Below are 16,840 nucleotides of genomic sequence, written 5' to 3'. Positions count from 1 at the left end.
TGAGTGGTCTGGAGGGAGTTTGAGCAAGTCACTGTTTGGTGGCGGTGGAGGCTCTGGTGTTGTTGCCACCACGTCCTCTGCCCTTGTTATTATTGCCTCTATAACCTCCTCAGTTGGAGCCTTTATTAAAGGTGCTCTGGGTATTACTTTTGAATGTAGAGGAAGTTTGGAATGTGTTGCCTCTACCTGAGCCTCGAAAGGAGGAGCGACGAAAGGAACTTCTTGATTGTTGAAACTGAAGTACGCCCATTGACTTAGCAGTATCAGTATCCTTTTTCATCTTCTCCAAGATGGTATCTAAGCAGGGCCAAACAGAAAGTCTTGGTTAACTGGCTGGTTGAGGATGGTTGACTGCACTTCGTTTTTAAATCCGGAAAAGCATAGCCACGCATGCCGGCGTAGTAATACGCTAGTGTTAATAGACCTATCTGCTGTGTCAGCTGCGTCAAGTGCACATTTAATGGAAGCATTTGTTATAAATTTGCCTTCCTGTATTAGGTTGTTAGCTTTAGATTTGAATGGTTCTGGGAGGTGTTGTAGTAAACCTTCCAGCTGGTCATAATGTGCTCTATCGTATCGTGCTAATAGAGCCTTTGTGTTTGCAATTCTCTGAGTGTTTGCTGCTTGGGATGCCACTCTTTTGCCTGAGGCTTCTAGTATCTTTGACTCTTTGTCAGGAAGGGGAGCATCTCCTGTTGTCTATGAATTAGCTCGCTTTCGAGCGTTTGCTACCACTAATGAGTCTAAAGGCAACTGTGATTTAATATAAGAAGGGTCTGTAGGGGCTGCCTTATACTTTTTCTCAATTCTGGGATTGAGGACACTGGCTCTGGCTGGATCTTTAAATATGTCTGGCGTGTGTTTTAGTACCCCTTTTAACATAGGAAGTGTACGTACGCTTTTTTCTGAAGTAGGAAAAGTGTTGAATAGGAAATCCTCTTCTATTGGGTCAGTGTGCATGTTTACATTATGATATTTAGCTGCCCTATCCACTAGTTGGTTAAAGACAATGGTGTCGTCAGTAGGCGACGGCTTTGTAGGATATGTAGAGGTGTCAGGGATGGGTTGTGGGTCGTATGTATCATAAGGATCATTTTGGTCATCCCATGTGTTATCCTGTACATCCTGATCCTCAGGGTCTACAAAGTTATCTTGAGGATCGTCCCCTATGTTTTCTGTCTCATCATAATGTGAAGGAGAGTAAGGTACATAAGGCATGTCAGGAAAGAAAGGAGGAGGAGTGAAAGGCCTTGAGAGAGATGTTGCAAAGTCTTTCTTCTTTGGAGGAACAGGGGAAGAAGTGTCAGTGTCCAAGGGTCTCTTCTTCCTGTGGTAAACTGTCACCCGTGCTGTTTTAGGGTCTATATACAGTTTAGGTTGTTCTTCCTCCACTGGATCAGGGTGGAAAAGTTCTTCCTCAACTGTCCGTGGTTTTGGCGCCGATGATTTTGGCTTAGTCACTTGTTTATGAGTCTTTGGCTCGAGGGCCTTCGGCTGTGGAGCTTCTTTTGGCTCGACTGCTGTTTTCAGGTCGGCGACTCCCTTTTGTTCGATGTGTTTTGTCTTTACCGTCTTTTTTGGTTCGGCGACCTTCTTTGGTTCGACGACCTTTTTCGGATCGACAGTGCTTTTTGGCTCGATAACCTTTTCCGGATGGGAAGCATCGTTTACAATGCGGTGTTTACACCGCAGAGCCTTTACAACAATGCCATTACAACGCAAGTCGTTACTACGACTTGCGCTGGATGGCGCTGTTGGACAAGGAATGTTGTAATTTTATATTCCAACACCTTCCCTACTGTTACGTGGACTGGTGTTCGAATATAAAATTATAATATTTCAAAATCCGCCCCCTCCAACGCAAGTCGTTGTAACGACTTCCGTTCTGATGCCTGCGATGTCAAGTACAGCGATCTAAAAGATCGCGTTGTACTGACATACATCCTTTCCGGATCGACCAGTGTTTTCGGTTAGATACCTTTCTTCGGGTCGACTGGTGTTTTCGGTCCAATAACCTTTTTCGGATTGACCGGCTTTTCCTTCGTCGGGTCACCAAGAATTTTAGTGTGACCGGTTTTTTGGAGGTCAACACTCTTTTTCGGCTTGACGGCCTTTTTCGGCTCGACTATTCTCTTGGGATTGACGACCTTTTTTGTTTCGACGCCCTTTTTTGTATCGGTTCGGCGGCCTTTTTGGGAAAAGTGTAGCTCGTTCACGGGGTCTCAGAAGGCTTGGTCTTCGGAGCTGAGCCGGAAGGCGGGGTCTCTGAAGGAGTTTATCGATCTCGGCTAAGGCCTTTAGGCGATGCTTCGACCGGAGCCTTGTCTTGAGCTGAAAGCGGGGTAGAGGGCGTGGTACTCACGGTTTGCCCCGGTGTGATCTGGTCATCGGAGTCCGACTGGTCTTCTAAGGGTACATTTTCTAGGTCGGAGTCCACCGCTTCTGGGAGGTCATGTTCGTCTTCGAAAATATTCTCTGGTTCCGGTGCCTGCCGCTGCATCTCCTGTGTAGCGGCACTACGGTTCCGGATAGTTTTCTTCGACCGGAACTGAGCACAAGCTGTACAGTTTTCCTCATTGTGCTCGGGAGAGAGGCACATGCTGCATACTGTATTGTGTATCAGTATGTGGGAACTTGGAGTGACATTGTGGGCACATTTTAAATGGGGTCCTTTCCATCTGCAGAAGGCCCACGTGGCGTCGAAAAGGCCCAACGGCCCGCGTCGACGACCGGATCGAGATGGAAAGCGTTATCGAGTAAAGGTTTACCGTGCAAGAACAATACTGTTGAGGTAGAAGGCCTTTTGGCCTTAGAAAGTTGAAAAGTTTTGGTTCCGAAGTTGGAGTTGAGGAATAGCATCCGAACCTAATGGCGTAAAAAAACAATCTGAAGATGGAGAAGATGCCCATGCGCACTGTAGTCCAGGGGAGGAGTCACCTATCTCGTGATACTTCGAAGACTTTTCCAGGACAACAAAGTGCAAACATCCAGACTCAACACTAGGCGGCGATATATGCTAAGATATAAATTCAGCAGTCCACATGCCTCAAACCCTTGTTTTTCCTGTGATGTCTTCCCTATTAACGGCTGGCCACCACCAGTATTACAGTCCTTTAGAAAAAAAAGTACATTAAAAGTACTGGACCAATTGGAGGAAATAGCAGACATCACTGTTTTTACTCAGGTAAGAAAAGAATTTCTAGGAACGGGAAGAGCGGATTGTTGTTTTAGCTCTGTTGGGAGATACGATTAGTGCTCAATTTACGGGGGACGGCAAGGGCAGTAAGTATACAGCTATTACTGATGGAGGCTGGGTGCTGGTTCACCTGATCAAGCAATTAAAAGGGGAGGAGGAACGGTTAGGCATGGTCAAGGTCAGTTTTCAAATGCTGATTGCAGGTGGTGGACTAAAGGAGGTAAGTTAATAGCCTACCTAACCTGGCAAAGGAGTTAGCTCAAGTACAGGGAGAGGGAGACTAACAAAAAGATCATGGGGATGGACATAGCTGGAACACTGCCAGGTGCAGGGCTCAGCCTCATCATTACTGTGTTGGTAGATCTTCCCATTTAATAAACAGGGATGGTAGACAAATCAGTAATGCCCAGGTAGAAATGGAAAAAAAACATATTCAAGAAATAAAATAAACCTGTTTCCATAAAAATAAAATCTATACTCCCAACGGCAGCCCCCGCAACATGCCCACCTCTAGAAAAGTGCCCCTTTTTGCATGGTTACCCCCACTTTTCGCCTGACATCTGATGCAATCTGACTTGATGTGCTCTGGGTTCCTGCCAATCAGGTTCCCAAGGCCTGTGTTCTTTCCCAAGACTGTACCGTTGTACCCACAATTGACCCATCTCTGGCCACAGGTAAGCCCCTTGTAAAAGGTACCACTGTTACCAAGGGCACTGTGACCAGGGAAGGCCTCTAAGTGCTGCAGCACCCACCTTTAGAGGCCCTTTACTTTAACAGTCACACACTGCCATTGCAGGCTGAATGTTTGGGTGCAGAAAAAAGTGAAGAGTCGACATGGCACACTTCTGTGTGTGCCATGCCTGTAACCCACTGCCTAAGGCCTAGGTAAGTCACCCTTCTAGCAGGGTTTCCTAGCCCTACGTTGAGGGTACAGTGGCATGAGCCTTGTACCCCTACAGTGTCTAAGCCCATTCTTAGACACTGTAGGTGTAGTAAAGCCATAGAAAGTATATGGTCTAGGAGTCGGTCATTAAGAACTCCACAGCTCCATAATGGCTTTACTAACAAGCATTGGCATAGCCAATAGGTCTCGCTTTTGGGACCTTATAAGTATTTAGTTATGCAGCACAATATCCTTGGTGCAACAACATCAACTGTTGCATGGCTAAACACTTATAAGGTCACCAAAGGCGAGACCTATTGGCTATGCCAATGCTTGTTTTCCAGGGGCCCGATCTTGCAGCACAGCTGCAAAACCGGCCCTCCAGGCACAAAACTGTCCAACACGCTCTGGCCCACCGGGGAAATACCTGGTGCCCGCTACGGCCAGTCTGGCCAAGGTTGCGGCCCAAGCAAGCGTCACACAGGCCGCAGCCAGGTAACTTGCTTGCTCCCTCTGTAACCGAAAGCAGGCTTGTGTGCTGCTTCAATTCATGCTGGGTATTCCAGGCAAAGAGTACAAGGGAGAGGAAAATACACATCTCCACTGTCTACAAACAGGCAGGGGCTCAGCTATTGTTTGTGCAGCAGGTGCAGTGGTGCCAGAGTCCATGGATGTGAGTCCCACTACACCCCAACTGTAGCTGTAATTTAGAGAGAGAACAGTGGGAAGGGTGTATTGTTCTTGCATGCTTTAGGGCCCAAGTCACCCTTGAATCGCCCCTGTAGGAAAGCTCAGTGAGCCTGGGTGGTGGCTTCGAGGAGTGACCTCAGCTATAACCTGATGGATATAGGTAGTGATCCCCACCATGTGCGCATTGAACTCATAGCCCCAGCTTCCCACCCACGTGAAGGCCCAGCAGCATCACATTATTACCACATGACTCAAAACTCTGCAGGAATGGAATAACTGTGCAGTAAATATGCAGTTGCCACTCATTGCTCCAGTTTTGTAGGCCTCAAAACGAGCCTATTGGTATAATAAATAAGAAAGTCGGGAACTGTATATATCACACTTTTTAAATTGACCATAAACGTGTTTTTTCTGCAGTAGCTAATCTTTATCAAAATTTAAATTGTTACTGGTGGTGCAAGTGTCACTGCATTTGTCAATTTCAGAAGTCTACATGCAACAAATGTAGCATCATGAAACGAGCAGCGGAATCAGATACCGCAGTTGCAGAAATTAGCAATAAAGGGACAAAATATGTGTAGGGAACATACTATAGATTACTCTGAGGCAACACGGAGGGCTGGGCAAGAGGTTGCCACATTGTTTTGAAGTGCTCTTTTAAGGCATTGTTAAAACAAGTAAGAGAAACAGAGCTGATTACTGTTAGTTTACGCGAGAAATATAAACCACTGCGGTAGTAAATATTGTTGCTCGAAAGCATACTTTAATTTGTAAAAGATAATAAACAAGCCTTCTCTGTGGTGTTCACGTAAACATTACTAAATCTGACATGGATTCTTTCCCAGTGGTGTAATCTCAAGCAAACCCGCCTCTTGTATCTGGGAGAAAGCAGCTCTTTCAAAGAATGCACACTTGCTAAACTTTTGCGCAAAAAGCAAGCTATATTTATATTATTTGCGTATGCATAGATGGGGGCTGCAGCGGGAGAGAGCGGTGGGAGTTCTATGCGAAGCACTTAATGAGCCATGACGGCTCGTAAATGTAAATTTATGAGATAAGAAAGGCAATTGGCGGCTGCGTTCACGCAAACATGAAAGCAAGCTTTAGGCCAGGAAAAGCTTGTGGGGTATTACTTTGACAATCCCCTTACTAAAAGTCGAGCTGCAGCGCATGCGCTGCTCTAGGCTAGACCTAAAAACTGGGAAGTTGGGTAGCAAACTTCTCAGCACAGAAACCCACACTGAACCCAGTGTTGGATTTTATGTAAAATGCACTTGGAGGGCACCTTAGAGATGCCCCCTGAAAAGTGACCAGCCCTGGTGGGGTTTCTGAATGGCTGCCAACCATTTGCCACCACCAGATATGTTTCTGGACCCCTGGGTAGAGAGCCTCCGCTGTGTCCAGAAACAAAGGCCATTCTTGGCAGAGGTGTCATTGCCTCCTCCCCCAGGATGTGCTGGGTCCACGAAAGGGAGAGCTTCAAAGGCCTGCCGCCTTCGGACGCTGCCCCTGCCTTTTGTTACCCCCAGCAACTGGCTCTCTCTGGTTCTGGCCACCACTTTGGGCATGGCAATCAGCGGGGAAACCAGCTATGTGAGAAGTGTGCCTACCTTTGCCAACCCCATCCCTAAGGTTGGGGAGGCAAGGTGAAGCACACATCTCAGTCCCCTCCATCTTGATGATGGGGGTACTCATCCAATTAGAGAGAGGCTCATGCCACCTCCCACTAGAGGGTGGCATAATAGGGGGTGTACCCATCCCAAGGAAGGGACCCATTGGTCCCGACCTGCACACCCCTTAAACGCCCCTAAGTTTAGTATTTAGGGGCAACCCAGAACCTCACCTCCTCAGATTCGAGGAAGAAGGACAGAAGAGCTCTGCTTACCCACGAAGAAGAATAGGATACTAACTGCTTTGGCCCCAGCACTACCGGCCTGCCTGTCTATTACCTGCCTACAGCAAAAACCCTGGCAAGACCAGCAGCCAGCAAACCCCAGAACTCAGAGGACCTGCCCTGCAACCACTTTACAGTCTCTGTCTCCCATGAGCACCGGATTTGATCAAGCAAAGACTCACCCACAGAATCAGATTCTAGCAACTCCGTGATTCTGCGCCACTCTGCACCAGACTCTCACGGCCCGAGTTTTAGTAGCCGAACACCACAAGCAGGTCTCCTTAGCAGTCCTGACCTGACTCTCACGGCCCGAGTTTGAGTAGCCGAACACGACAAGCAGGTCTCCTTAGCAGTCCTGACCTGGGATCTAATGATCCCCGACCTCACTCAAGCTTCAAGATGACGCCTGCAGCCTCAACCTAAAGAGTCCCTCCAACCACGACCGGAGCTGGTACAAAAAAAACAAGCATTTGCAATGCAATAGGTCCCGCATTTGCAGAGTTTAAGCTGTTGGCATTGTAAATTACAATGGATTTTATTTATCTGTTTAAAAACAACACATGACTAAATGGCCTTGTCATTTGCAATGCCAACAGCTCAAACTTCCATAATTGCGAGACCTATTGGCTATGCCAATGGTTGTTTTATTGCGCTGTCAGCTACTTTTAAGTTTATGGGAAGGGTCAGCCATGCAAGCACTGACTGCTTGTGATCAGAATGTTATAGCGTGAGTAACATCCATGCATATTCCTCTTGCATGCGCACTGGCCTTGTCTGCCTAAAAACTGCCAATGAAGGGAGTCTAAGGCAGCAACTGTACTGCATAGGCGCCATTTACCCATAGTTCTTATTTGCAAAGGAGCACCGTGAAATCAAAAGAAGCCAATGACTGGACCCATTTTCTGTCGCAGTTGGACCCGGATTGTTGCTCGGGCTCTATTTTACAGTTCCTGAGACCGGTCCGGCATGTTCAAGAAAAGCAGGATATTCTGGGATGAAAGGAACTCAGGAAATAGCGATTGCAACAAATGTTTACCTCTTTTGATAGATGACTAAGCCGGGGGTTGTAATTAGCGTTACTGTTTTAAGGTCTTAATTACCCATCTGCTTTTAGAGTCAGGATGACGTGCGCAGCCGGGACAAGGCCTTTGGATATGGTGGGGCGTGTGTAATTGTTACGCCAGGCGAGACCTAAAAACAAAAACAAATTGCACCTGTTTACAAACGCTGACTGCGGAGAGACCAACAAATGAATGGGCATTGAATTCAAGCTAGCATTAGTGAAATACGGGAGGCGTTAGCGCGAATGAGACGCGCAAGAAGTCACCAGTGGTGGGTAGTGAGAAAAGCGGGCACGGATAGGCAGAGTGAAAAGCTTCCATTGTTACCTCTTGTGAACATCTGAGGCAGGTAAGCAACGCGAGGAACAGCGTAGGTGGGCACAGGACTTGTGCTCCTTCCCTGGGTATCCGGGCAACCATAACAACCCCCCCCCCACACACACAAACACACACACAGCTGCCCTACCGACCATGTAATTGGAAGCAGTACCGGGGCAAACAAACAGCTACGCGAAGAAAAACAAGAGTTAACAAATAGAACAAGAAGGATTACCGTGCTGTGAGGGTCAGCTGAAGATTTCACTCCTGAGCCTCTGGAGGGCAGCGTGGGCAGCTTCCGCACATTTAGTATTCCATGTCGGCAGTAATGTGAGCTCTTCTTGAGCCCAGTTGGAAGTCAGGCAGGTCCGCCCGGGACGTGGGCGGGGCCGGCAAACAAGCCGGAAGAGGCCAGCGTGAGCTGTAACGCGGTGCTCCCATGCTCAAGGGAGAGCCCCGCGGTGGTGGCCGGATGGAGGAGAGCCCCGGACCCAGGAGGGGGCCTGGGTGAATCAAGGAAGGTGGCCAAGGCCGCCAACGGCAGTGTGGGGCTCCCAGGAGTCCAGGGAAGCCCCGCAGGAGAAGTGCTGCCGCCACAGAGGGAGTCCCCGGAGAGCAGCCCGGTAAGGTCAGAAGGGCTGGGGGGCTCCATAGGCGCTTAGTTAGTGCCGACCACGGCACAATTGCGTGAGGCTTGCAGGACTTGTTGCAAAAGAAAGTACAGGCCGTAAATCTAGCAGATAGCAAGCGCCAGCTCGACATCTTTAACAATGAAAGTGAAAGTTAATGAACGGCAACGGCTTACAGTCACAGTGGATGCTAGCGCGTGTTCATGCACGCATCCACATTTCCAGTCCGGCCTGCAGCCTGCGCATGCCCATCTCCTGTCTCCCTTGAGAGCCTAGTCAGTGACACTAGGTCTCGCTGGCGACGGCGCTTCGCGCTGCGTCGCCAGGTGTGAGACCTAACAAAGCTAGAAGACAACCCTGCACCCAGGGCACAAGTCCTAAAAAAAGAAGTGGGGGGGATGCTGATGTCACGACAGGTGGCTTGCACCATCAGACTTATTGCCTCCCCTCGCTCACCCCTTAGATGTGATTGCATCATAGAAGTCAGCGCGTGAGTAGCGTTCTGAATGGGCTTTGATTTGGCCCCAGAGAGGCCAAAGAGCGAATGTGTGGCTCCATTTGCTCCAGTTATTGAGCTCCCGAAAATAAGTGGGGGGACGCCGTCCACCCGCGTGGTACCCCGACTCGAGCCCTGCCTGCACCCGAAGCCCCACGGCCATGAGTGGCCCAATCAATGGTGTCCAGCCATCCCCCAAGAATCCAACTTACCTCTCCAGCTGGTGGTCGCCTTCAGGAAGTCTCCCTGGCTGAGCATGCAGCAACTTCCCACAACTGAAGGTCCCCATTGAAACTCACAGGGTACCCGACATCCTTTTTTGCAACCTACACCCAGGTAAGCCATTGCCGCTGGTGGTGCAGCTCCTGTGTTGGCTGTTGGCCCCTGCAGTGCTGACCTTAATCCCAGGAGCTTTGCTCCCACAAATGAGTGGCCTGCCCGTCAGCAGTCCCTAACCGGAGGCCCCCTTAGCCCCATTGGCTAACATTGGGCCCCTACAATCAGCACCCGGGCTGCCCCAATGCCGCTGGTGGTGCAACTTGAGTGCCCAACTAGACCTTGGGGAACCTAGCTGCTAACCCGCAAAACTTCCACTTGTAAGTCGTGCACTTACCTGAGAAACCGCTACCACTTTTCTCCCATAGGAATCCATGTTAAAAGATTTTGGGGCCTAAAATGTTGTGGTGAACTGAGGTATGTATGTAAAAAAGAGACCAAAACTGCAAATGTATAAAAAGTCTTACTTACCTTGTATGGTAAGATCTTAAGGTGTGGTATCTAGACATACCATCCTCAGTACTCAAAGTAATCCAAAAGTAACTAAAATGTGATCTGAAAGTAATTACTGTGTAATTTAAACTGTTTCCAAAGCATATACAAACCTGTAACTATTACAACTTCAATCACAACTACATTTCCTTGTGGTTTCTTGCATTTTAGAGTATATTTTACTTACCTTTGCCAAGTACTGCTCGGTTCTAAAATGAAACATAAGTGCATCTTTTTATACTTCCCTAATTGGACTAGATTCGGTCTCCGAGTGTGTGTAATCAGTCCTTGATTGAATAAATACAATAAATGCTTAACACCCTCTGGATAAGCCCAACTTCCCGCCCCCACTACCACAAAGAGAACTGTTAGTAATTACCTAATTTAGCCTCTTCTATACCCCTGGGGACACCCTGGACTCTGCGCACACTACACCTAATTTTGGTATAGTATATACAGAGCCAGCTACCTGCACCACCCCTCTCCCTGAGGCTTACCCTCAACAACCCATTAAACTACCCTATCCCAGCCCCAAATGTTCTTCCCACCTATACCTCCCACAGCAGCCCCAACACCGCTCTAAAGGAAATATCTCTCTGTATCATCCAGCCTCCTTAGAATGTCCTTCTGGATTCTTTGCAGGGCCCACTAGACCTCCTTCATCTTTTCCATGCAGTTGATGACTTACTGAAGCTGGGTTTCTGTGGTTGGGGGTTGATTGCTGTGGAGTCTCACCTCAGTTGCCTTCGGTGGTGGTGATGGAGTGACCAGGATGCCCCAACTGGTGTCCTAAGGAAGCTGCGGTAATGGTGGTGGCGGCTTCCTCCCTTTCCAGGACAATAAGCCAGCGATATTCCACCAGAATGGCTTTCATTTTCTGAAGTGGCAGCCGAGCACCATCCCTCCCCAGGACTCTGGGGCCTAGTCTCTGGAATGATTCAAGGAAAGAAGAAAAGAAAAAAAGGACAGCAATATTAGTATCCACTACAAACATTTGCAGGGCTTGAAATTTCATATAAATGTTACTAGAACTGCAGATCTAGTCATTTGAATAATCTACTCGACCTAACTGTAATGTACTTGAACTATGAACTGGTCTCAAATTATGTGATCTTAAGTAAATATTTTGTCTTATGGAGCTGCCCTTTTCTTCATTATCACATAGGAGAGCACCTTCAAATACAGAAGTTCACTATTTCTGCTATACAAAAAAACCTCTTGTTTACTAGACTGAAAGTTTGCTCCATGTATAATAAGAATCGAGCCCACGTATAGGGTACACATGTACCCTGGCTTGCCTCTTAGTTCACTAATAGCATGCAGGAATATTTCCCAGTTCATGTTTAAAAACTCCCTTTTTATAAATATATTACTAAAGCACAATGTTGTAGTGCATTGTCCTTTACAGATAGCACATTTTCCATTGAAATGGCCACAACATTTCTCCACTAACATGTCGTTTTACTGATGAAACTACTTAGCGCATAAACAATTGTTTGGAAATTGGGTTTCAGGAAGAATAGTTAAAATTTGCACATCCCGAAGTAAAGTGTTCCGATTTGTTTTAATCATATAACAATCTTTTTTCCCCAAAGAATTACAAAAATGTATCTTCATAACTAGTGAAATATATTTGAAATGTTTGTGAATAGTTCACTTATTAGCTATTTCAGTGTTTTGCTAGAAAACGAATCCTGAAATCGTGCAGCCTTTCATTTCACATGCTTTGCACAGTGCGATTGTAACAGAGTTCATTTTACAAAATCCTCTAACTTCAGTCACAAAAAGAAAAGTAAATGTAGGACGACAAACTGACATTTGACCTCTGTCTCAAAGTGAAGCAAATGTGACAAGATAACAAGATTTAAAGGCATCTTTATTGCTCATTCACTATGTGAGCAAGCAGAACACCTGATGTCAGTACTGGGCGAGTAGGATTTAGAAATAGCTCATCCTGCTTAAATCTGGCTTGCCATTGCTTGTGGGAGAGTGGATTGTTCAAGCCCTGATTTGTTTTATATAATCAGACAGTAACAGAACATTGTTGGTCCCTTAGGGACTCTGGAATTTATCGGGTGATTCTTTGTCACAGGGACTTTATTCCCCCACAAAGAAATCACATAATGCAGGAATACCACCAAATTCAAAAATAGATTTTTTGGTAAAATGTATGAAATGTTTAAACTAATTTCTTTTTTTTTCTTTTTTTTTATTATATTTATTATTTTCCATGTTGCACACACTTTATACATTATACATTGTTCAGCATTAATACTTCATGCTTCATAGCTAAATAAGCTCTATTACAAGATATACAAGCTTTTCATTACGCATTTCCACAAACATTTTTTATATTTATTACTTTACCACCATTAAACATTAAGCCCTTCTTGGGTCTACCTGCGACCCAAATCCTTCCTTCCACCTACTTATGGGTTGCCATATTCTTAAGCCTAATGTCCTTCCCCTTTTCCCTTTTCGTGCATAAATATTCTTCTCCATATTATATGCATTCAACAGATTAGCCAGCCAGGTTTGTAGTGCCGGTGGATTTTTGTCAAGCCATGCCCTTGCTAAGGTCAATCTGTATACTGACATTGCCACAAACAGAAATTCCTGTTGTGTGTCGGCTCCTTCCATACCCAGACCTAAGATTATCCGAGCTGGGCTGAGTTTAATTTGAATCCCCAATGATCTGTCTAGAAAACCCTCGATGTCCCTGACTAGCGTATGTAGTTGAGGGCAGGTAGCAAATATGTGAATACTGTCAGCTTCGCTGGCGTTGCATCGGGGACAGTTTGTACCCATGGTCCCGCCCCATTAAGCTATCTTGGCGGGGGTATGATATAGTGAATACAGAGTTTTATAATGTTGTGACTGCATGGAGGATGAATACAATATAGTACGGCCTAGGTCCAGTGATTTCTTAAACCACCCTACTTCCACGCTAAGTTTTTCCACCCATTTATTACCCACTTTTCCTAAGTCATCAGTTTTCCCTTTAACCAAACAGGCATAAAAGGACCTAATGGTGTGATACCCCAAAAGTCTGATTTTTTCCAGTATCTCATTCCTACATACTCCAACTGACCCCCCTGATTTATTATTCAAAAAACTCCTGACCTGGAGATACTTGAAAAAGCCTCTATTATCGATACCATGCTTAGTTCTTAGATCTGCAAACTGTACCATCCCCTCTGCATCAAATAAGTCCCCAATCTGGACAATAACGCTGTTTACCAATTCTAACATTACTTCATCTGCGAAGATTGCTTGAGCAAATGACCTGTTTTTATAGAGTCTAATATATCTGTTGTATTTCCCCAATTTACTTCTTTTCAAGAAGGCAATTCAAATCTTAACAGCAGCGGAGACTGTCTTGAACCTGGTTCTTTTAAAGTAGCCAAAATCAATACAATTTAAAAAGCAGTTTCCCGCATCTGTCCCTAACACCGTAGCATATACTTTCGTAGACAGGTTATTAACTCTTTGATCCAGATCTGTTCCTCCTAGTAACCCTTGCATATATTGTAGAGCAGCTGCCATGTAGTATAACCTGAAGTCCGGTGCTCCCCACCCACCCTTTCTCTTGGGAGCGTGATATATCTATATGCCCCACGAGTCTTCCCCTGTGCCCAGATGAATCTGTTACATATTGCCTCTAGTGTATTAAACCAACTGTTCTCAAAGAATAAAGGGATCGATCTAAAAAAATAAAGACATTTGGGGAGAATCAGCATCTTAATAACGTTGGTGCAGCCCATCAGCGATAGGTGTAAGTTGTTCATCCTTATTAGATCCGTTTTTACTCTTGTCATCAGTGGAGCCATGTTTATCTTTACCACCATATCAATATTTGCTGATATTGCCACCCCCAAGTACACGGCTGAACCAACTACCCTAGCGTCATTACACCCTGAATATCTATTTTCAACAATCTGTGTCTTAGATTTGTTCAGTTTGTATCCCGAGATTTGACCGAAACATTCCGCCTCTGCTTCAATCTCCCTAATGGCGGCGGAGGGGTTGGGTGTCAAAATGGCAACGTCATCCGCATACGCAAGAGTTTTTATTGCGCAGCCGTTTATATTCATCGGAGCAATCTGTGGATTCTGTTCCAGCCTGCGCAGATAGGGATCAAAGTATAATGCAACAGCAGGGGGGATGACGGGCAGCCCTGCCTAGTCCCTCTGCAGATCTTGACTGCTGCCGAGTATCCCCTATTGACCCTAATCTTAGCCATTGGGATGATATACAGGGTCTGTATGGCCTTGATAAAGCCCTCCCCAATTCCACCTCATGGCTGACCATAGGTATCCCCAGGAGACCCTATCAAATGCCTTTTCTGCATCTAGAAACAGCGCTGCCATGGGGTCTCCTAGAGTACCTGCTGCATCAAACATGGTAATGACCTGCCTGACGTGCTGTGTTGTTCCTTTTCCTGGGATAAACCCATGCTGGGAGGGATTAACTAAACCCTCAACCACCCCTGCTAATCTTTTAGCTAATATCTTTGAATAGACCTTGACGTCAGCGTTCATCAACGTAATTGGGCGGTACGAGCCTGGTTCGGTTATGGGTTTACCTTTCTTTGGTATTATGATGATGTTGGCTGCACCCCAGGACTCAGGGACGGATTCACCCTTTTGTGCCATTGCCATGATATTAAACATGTCCCCTATGATCACTGTTTGGAATATTTAAAAAAATTCCACCGGGATCTGGTCCGGCCCTGCTGCCTTCCCCGAGGGTAGACTGCCAAGAGCAGTGACCAGTTCCTCTAACCAAAGTCCAGCATCTAACTCCTCCTTTTCAGTTGCGGAGAGCACCGAAGGAGGCGCCTCGCTCAGATATTTTTCTATCTCTTCCGTGCTTGCTGATATGTCTGAGGAGTAGAGATCTGTATAGAACTGTTTAAAGACCTCCCTTACCTGTCCTAGCTCTGTTACCATATTTCCTTGAGTATCAGCAATTTCTTTAATATCTGCTGCTGCTACTCTCTGCCTAGTCCGCACAGCTAGGATATGTCCCACCCTTTCACTGAGCTCATATGCGTTCTCCCTGTTAGCCATGTATTTCTCGGCCGTCTTTTGGGCAACTCCTTCCAGGGCGTCTGCCCTAAGCGATATTAGTTTAAGGATGTTTTGTTCTATCGGGACCTGTTGTTGACTAGCTACTGCTAATTCTTCTTCGGCCCTCAATAGATTTAGTCGTATTTCTTCTGTCTTCCGTTTCTCTTTTTTTTTTTTGGGCGGACAATACAAAGCTTAACGTCTCCCCTCTAACACCAGCCTTAAAGGCGTCCCACACTATCCCTGGGGGTGCTGTCCCTCTATTTATATCCCAGAAATCCTTGATCCATTTTGTCATATACACCTGATATCCATTATCTTGCAGCAGCGCCCTTTCAAAAGTCCATTGCACCTTTTTTTTATGGGAATGCCCTAGTCTTATCGTCAAAACTAATGGGCTATGATCAGATATAATTCGGGGTTGTTTTTCAATTTTTGATTCAGCAATTAGACTATTTGAAATTAGGAAGTAATCGAGTCTGACCAGCACCTGGTGAGGAGAGGAGAAGAAAGTGCTACCATCTAAGTTCGGATGCCATTTTACCCAAGGATCTTCCAATGAGTTATGAGTCGCCATATCCGACAGTGCCCTAAACATTGTTAAACTAATTTGTGAGACGACACTTTTACCGCACACTTAACGTGTTATTAAAAATCACTGACCTGTCAAATATGCATAGATATTGCGACATAAAAATATAGCACATGAAGCGTGTGCCTCACAATTTATTTCACTGAAATATACTCTACAACATTCATTGAGCCAACCTGGAGAGCAGCAGTTTTTTGGGGGGACAACTAATGGCATGCCATAAGAATTCTAGTGGCCCTGCTCTTACCCTAATCCCTCTTTAGTCCACCCGAGTCTCCAGACCAAGTCCCACACTACAACCTCCATAAATTCATTAAATGTGCAACAAATATTTCATTCCTGAGCTTCGGAGCAAATGATTATTGGTCTAATAAAACATCAGGGCTTGGGCTAGATTTAGGTTTGGCTATGGGCAGTTTGGGTAAAATAAACTGTAGTAGGCTTAATTGTCTGGCTAATGGAAGGTAGAAGAAGGAACACTGTAATGGAAGTCATGAGACAAAGTCACTTAGGCAGAAACTTTCAGAGAAAAGTGATACGTGCCTACATGGGATTGTGGAATAGATGGAACTGAATGGGGAAGTGGGTGATAGGTATGACTGGGCACGTGAGAAACATACCTGTTCCTCTCCAGATTACTTTCAATATAAGACAGTCTGAGACAGAAACACGGGAAGGTGGATAATTTAAAAAGGATTGTTATATGGGCTAAGATTCAAGGAAGGATTACCATAACAAATGCATTAGTTGTCAATGAGAAAGAAAATTGACTGATCACTAGTCCAGCAACTGCTTCGTACCCTAGGGCAATGTGGTCCTCCATTACCCATCACAGCAGCCTGGAGTGGTTGAGGTTCTAGTTAGACAAAAATGTAATACACTAATTTAGAAAATCAGTGCCAATCACAGAATTTGCAGGAATTAGAAAAGCATTACCTAACAAATGAGAAATGACTGCTGGACTAAGTAGTATAATTTTTAAAGGTTTGATATTTTTTACATAAATTAGTCAATTCAATGATATACAAATTAATGGAGAAAAACAGCTAGAAAGGTATCAGAAAAACAATTAAAAGAGGGGAAGGGAATGAAAATAGCTAGGAGGAGTGAAGGAAAGGTTCCTGCCACAACAATAAATAAAGGGTGGGAAAGCTACACACAGGAGAAAGTCAGCTACGGAAACAGAGGTAATATAAAAGAAAACACAAGCAGATATGCAGGGTTAAGAGACACTAACATAG

The 16,840-nt window shown here is 45.6% G+C and overlaps 1 protein-coding gene across 5 annotated transcripts in view; it reads right to left on the bottom strand.

Moving 5' to 3' along the window:
* The window catches only part of KCTD21 (potassium channel tetramerization domain containing 21), a 183,134-nt gene that overhangs the window by 128,584 nt on the left and 37,710 nt on the right, over nucleotides 1-16,840 (bottom strand). Inside the window, exons 4-5 of one of the 5 annotated variants that reach the window (XR_015296610.1) lie at nucleotides 16,400-16,455; nucleotides 10,671-10,863 (exon numbers count right to left, since the gene is read on the bottom strand). The gene's annotated coding sequence lies outside the window, so the exon portion shown is untranslated. Of the gene's footprint in view, nucleotides 1-10,623; nucleotides 10,864-16,399; nucleotides 16,456-16,840 lie in introns of those variants that run through there. The other 4 variants (XR_015296609.1, XR_015296608.1, XM_086926328.1 and 1 more) reach the window with 4 other exon arrangements.

This window comes from Lissotriton vulgaris, chromosome 6, assembly GCF_964263255.1.
Source record: "Lissotriton vulgaris chromosome 6, aLisVul1.2, whole genome shotgun sequence".
In the NCBI taxonomy this organism is placed as follows: domain Eukaryota; kingdom Metazoa; phylum Chordata; class Amphibia; order Caudata; family Salamandridae; genus Lissotriton; species Lissotriton vulgaris.
This window is presented reverse-complemented; position numbering and strand designations above follow the sequence as displayed.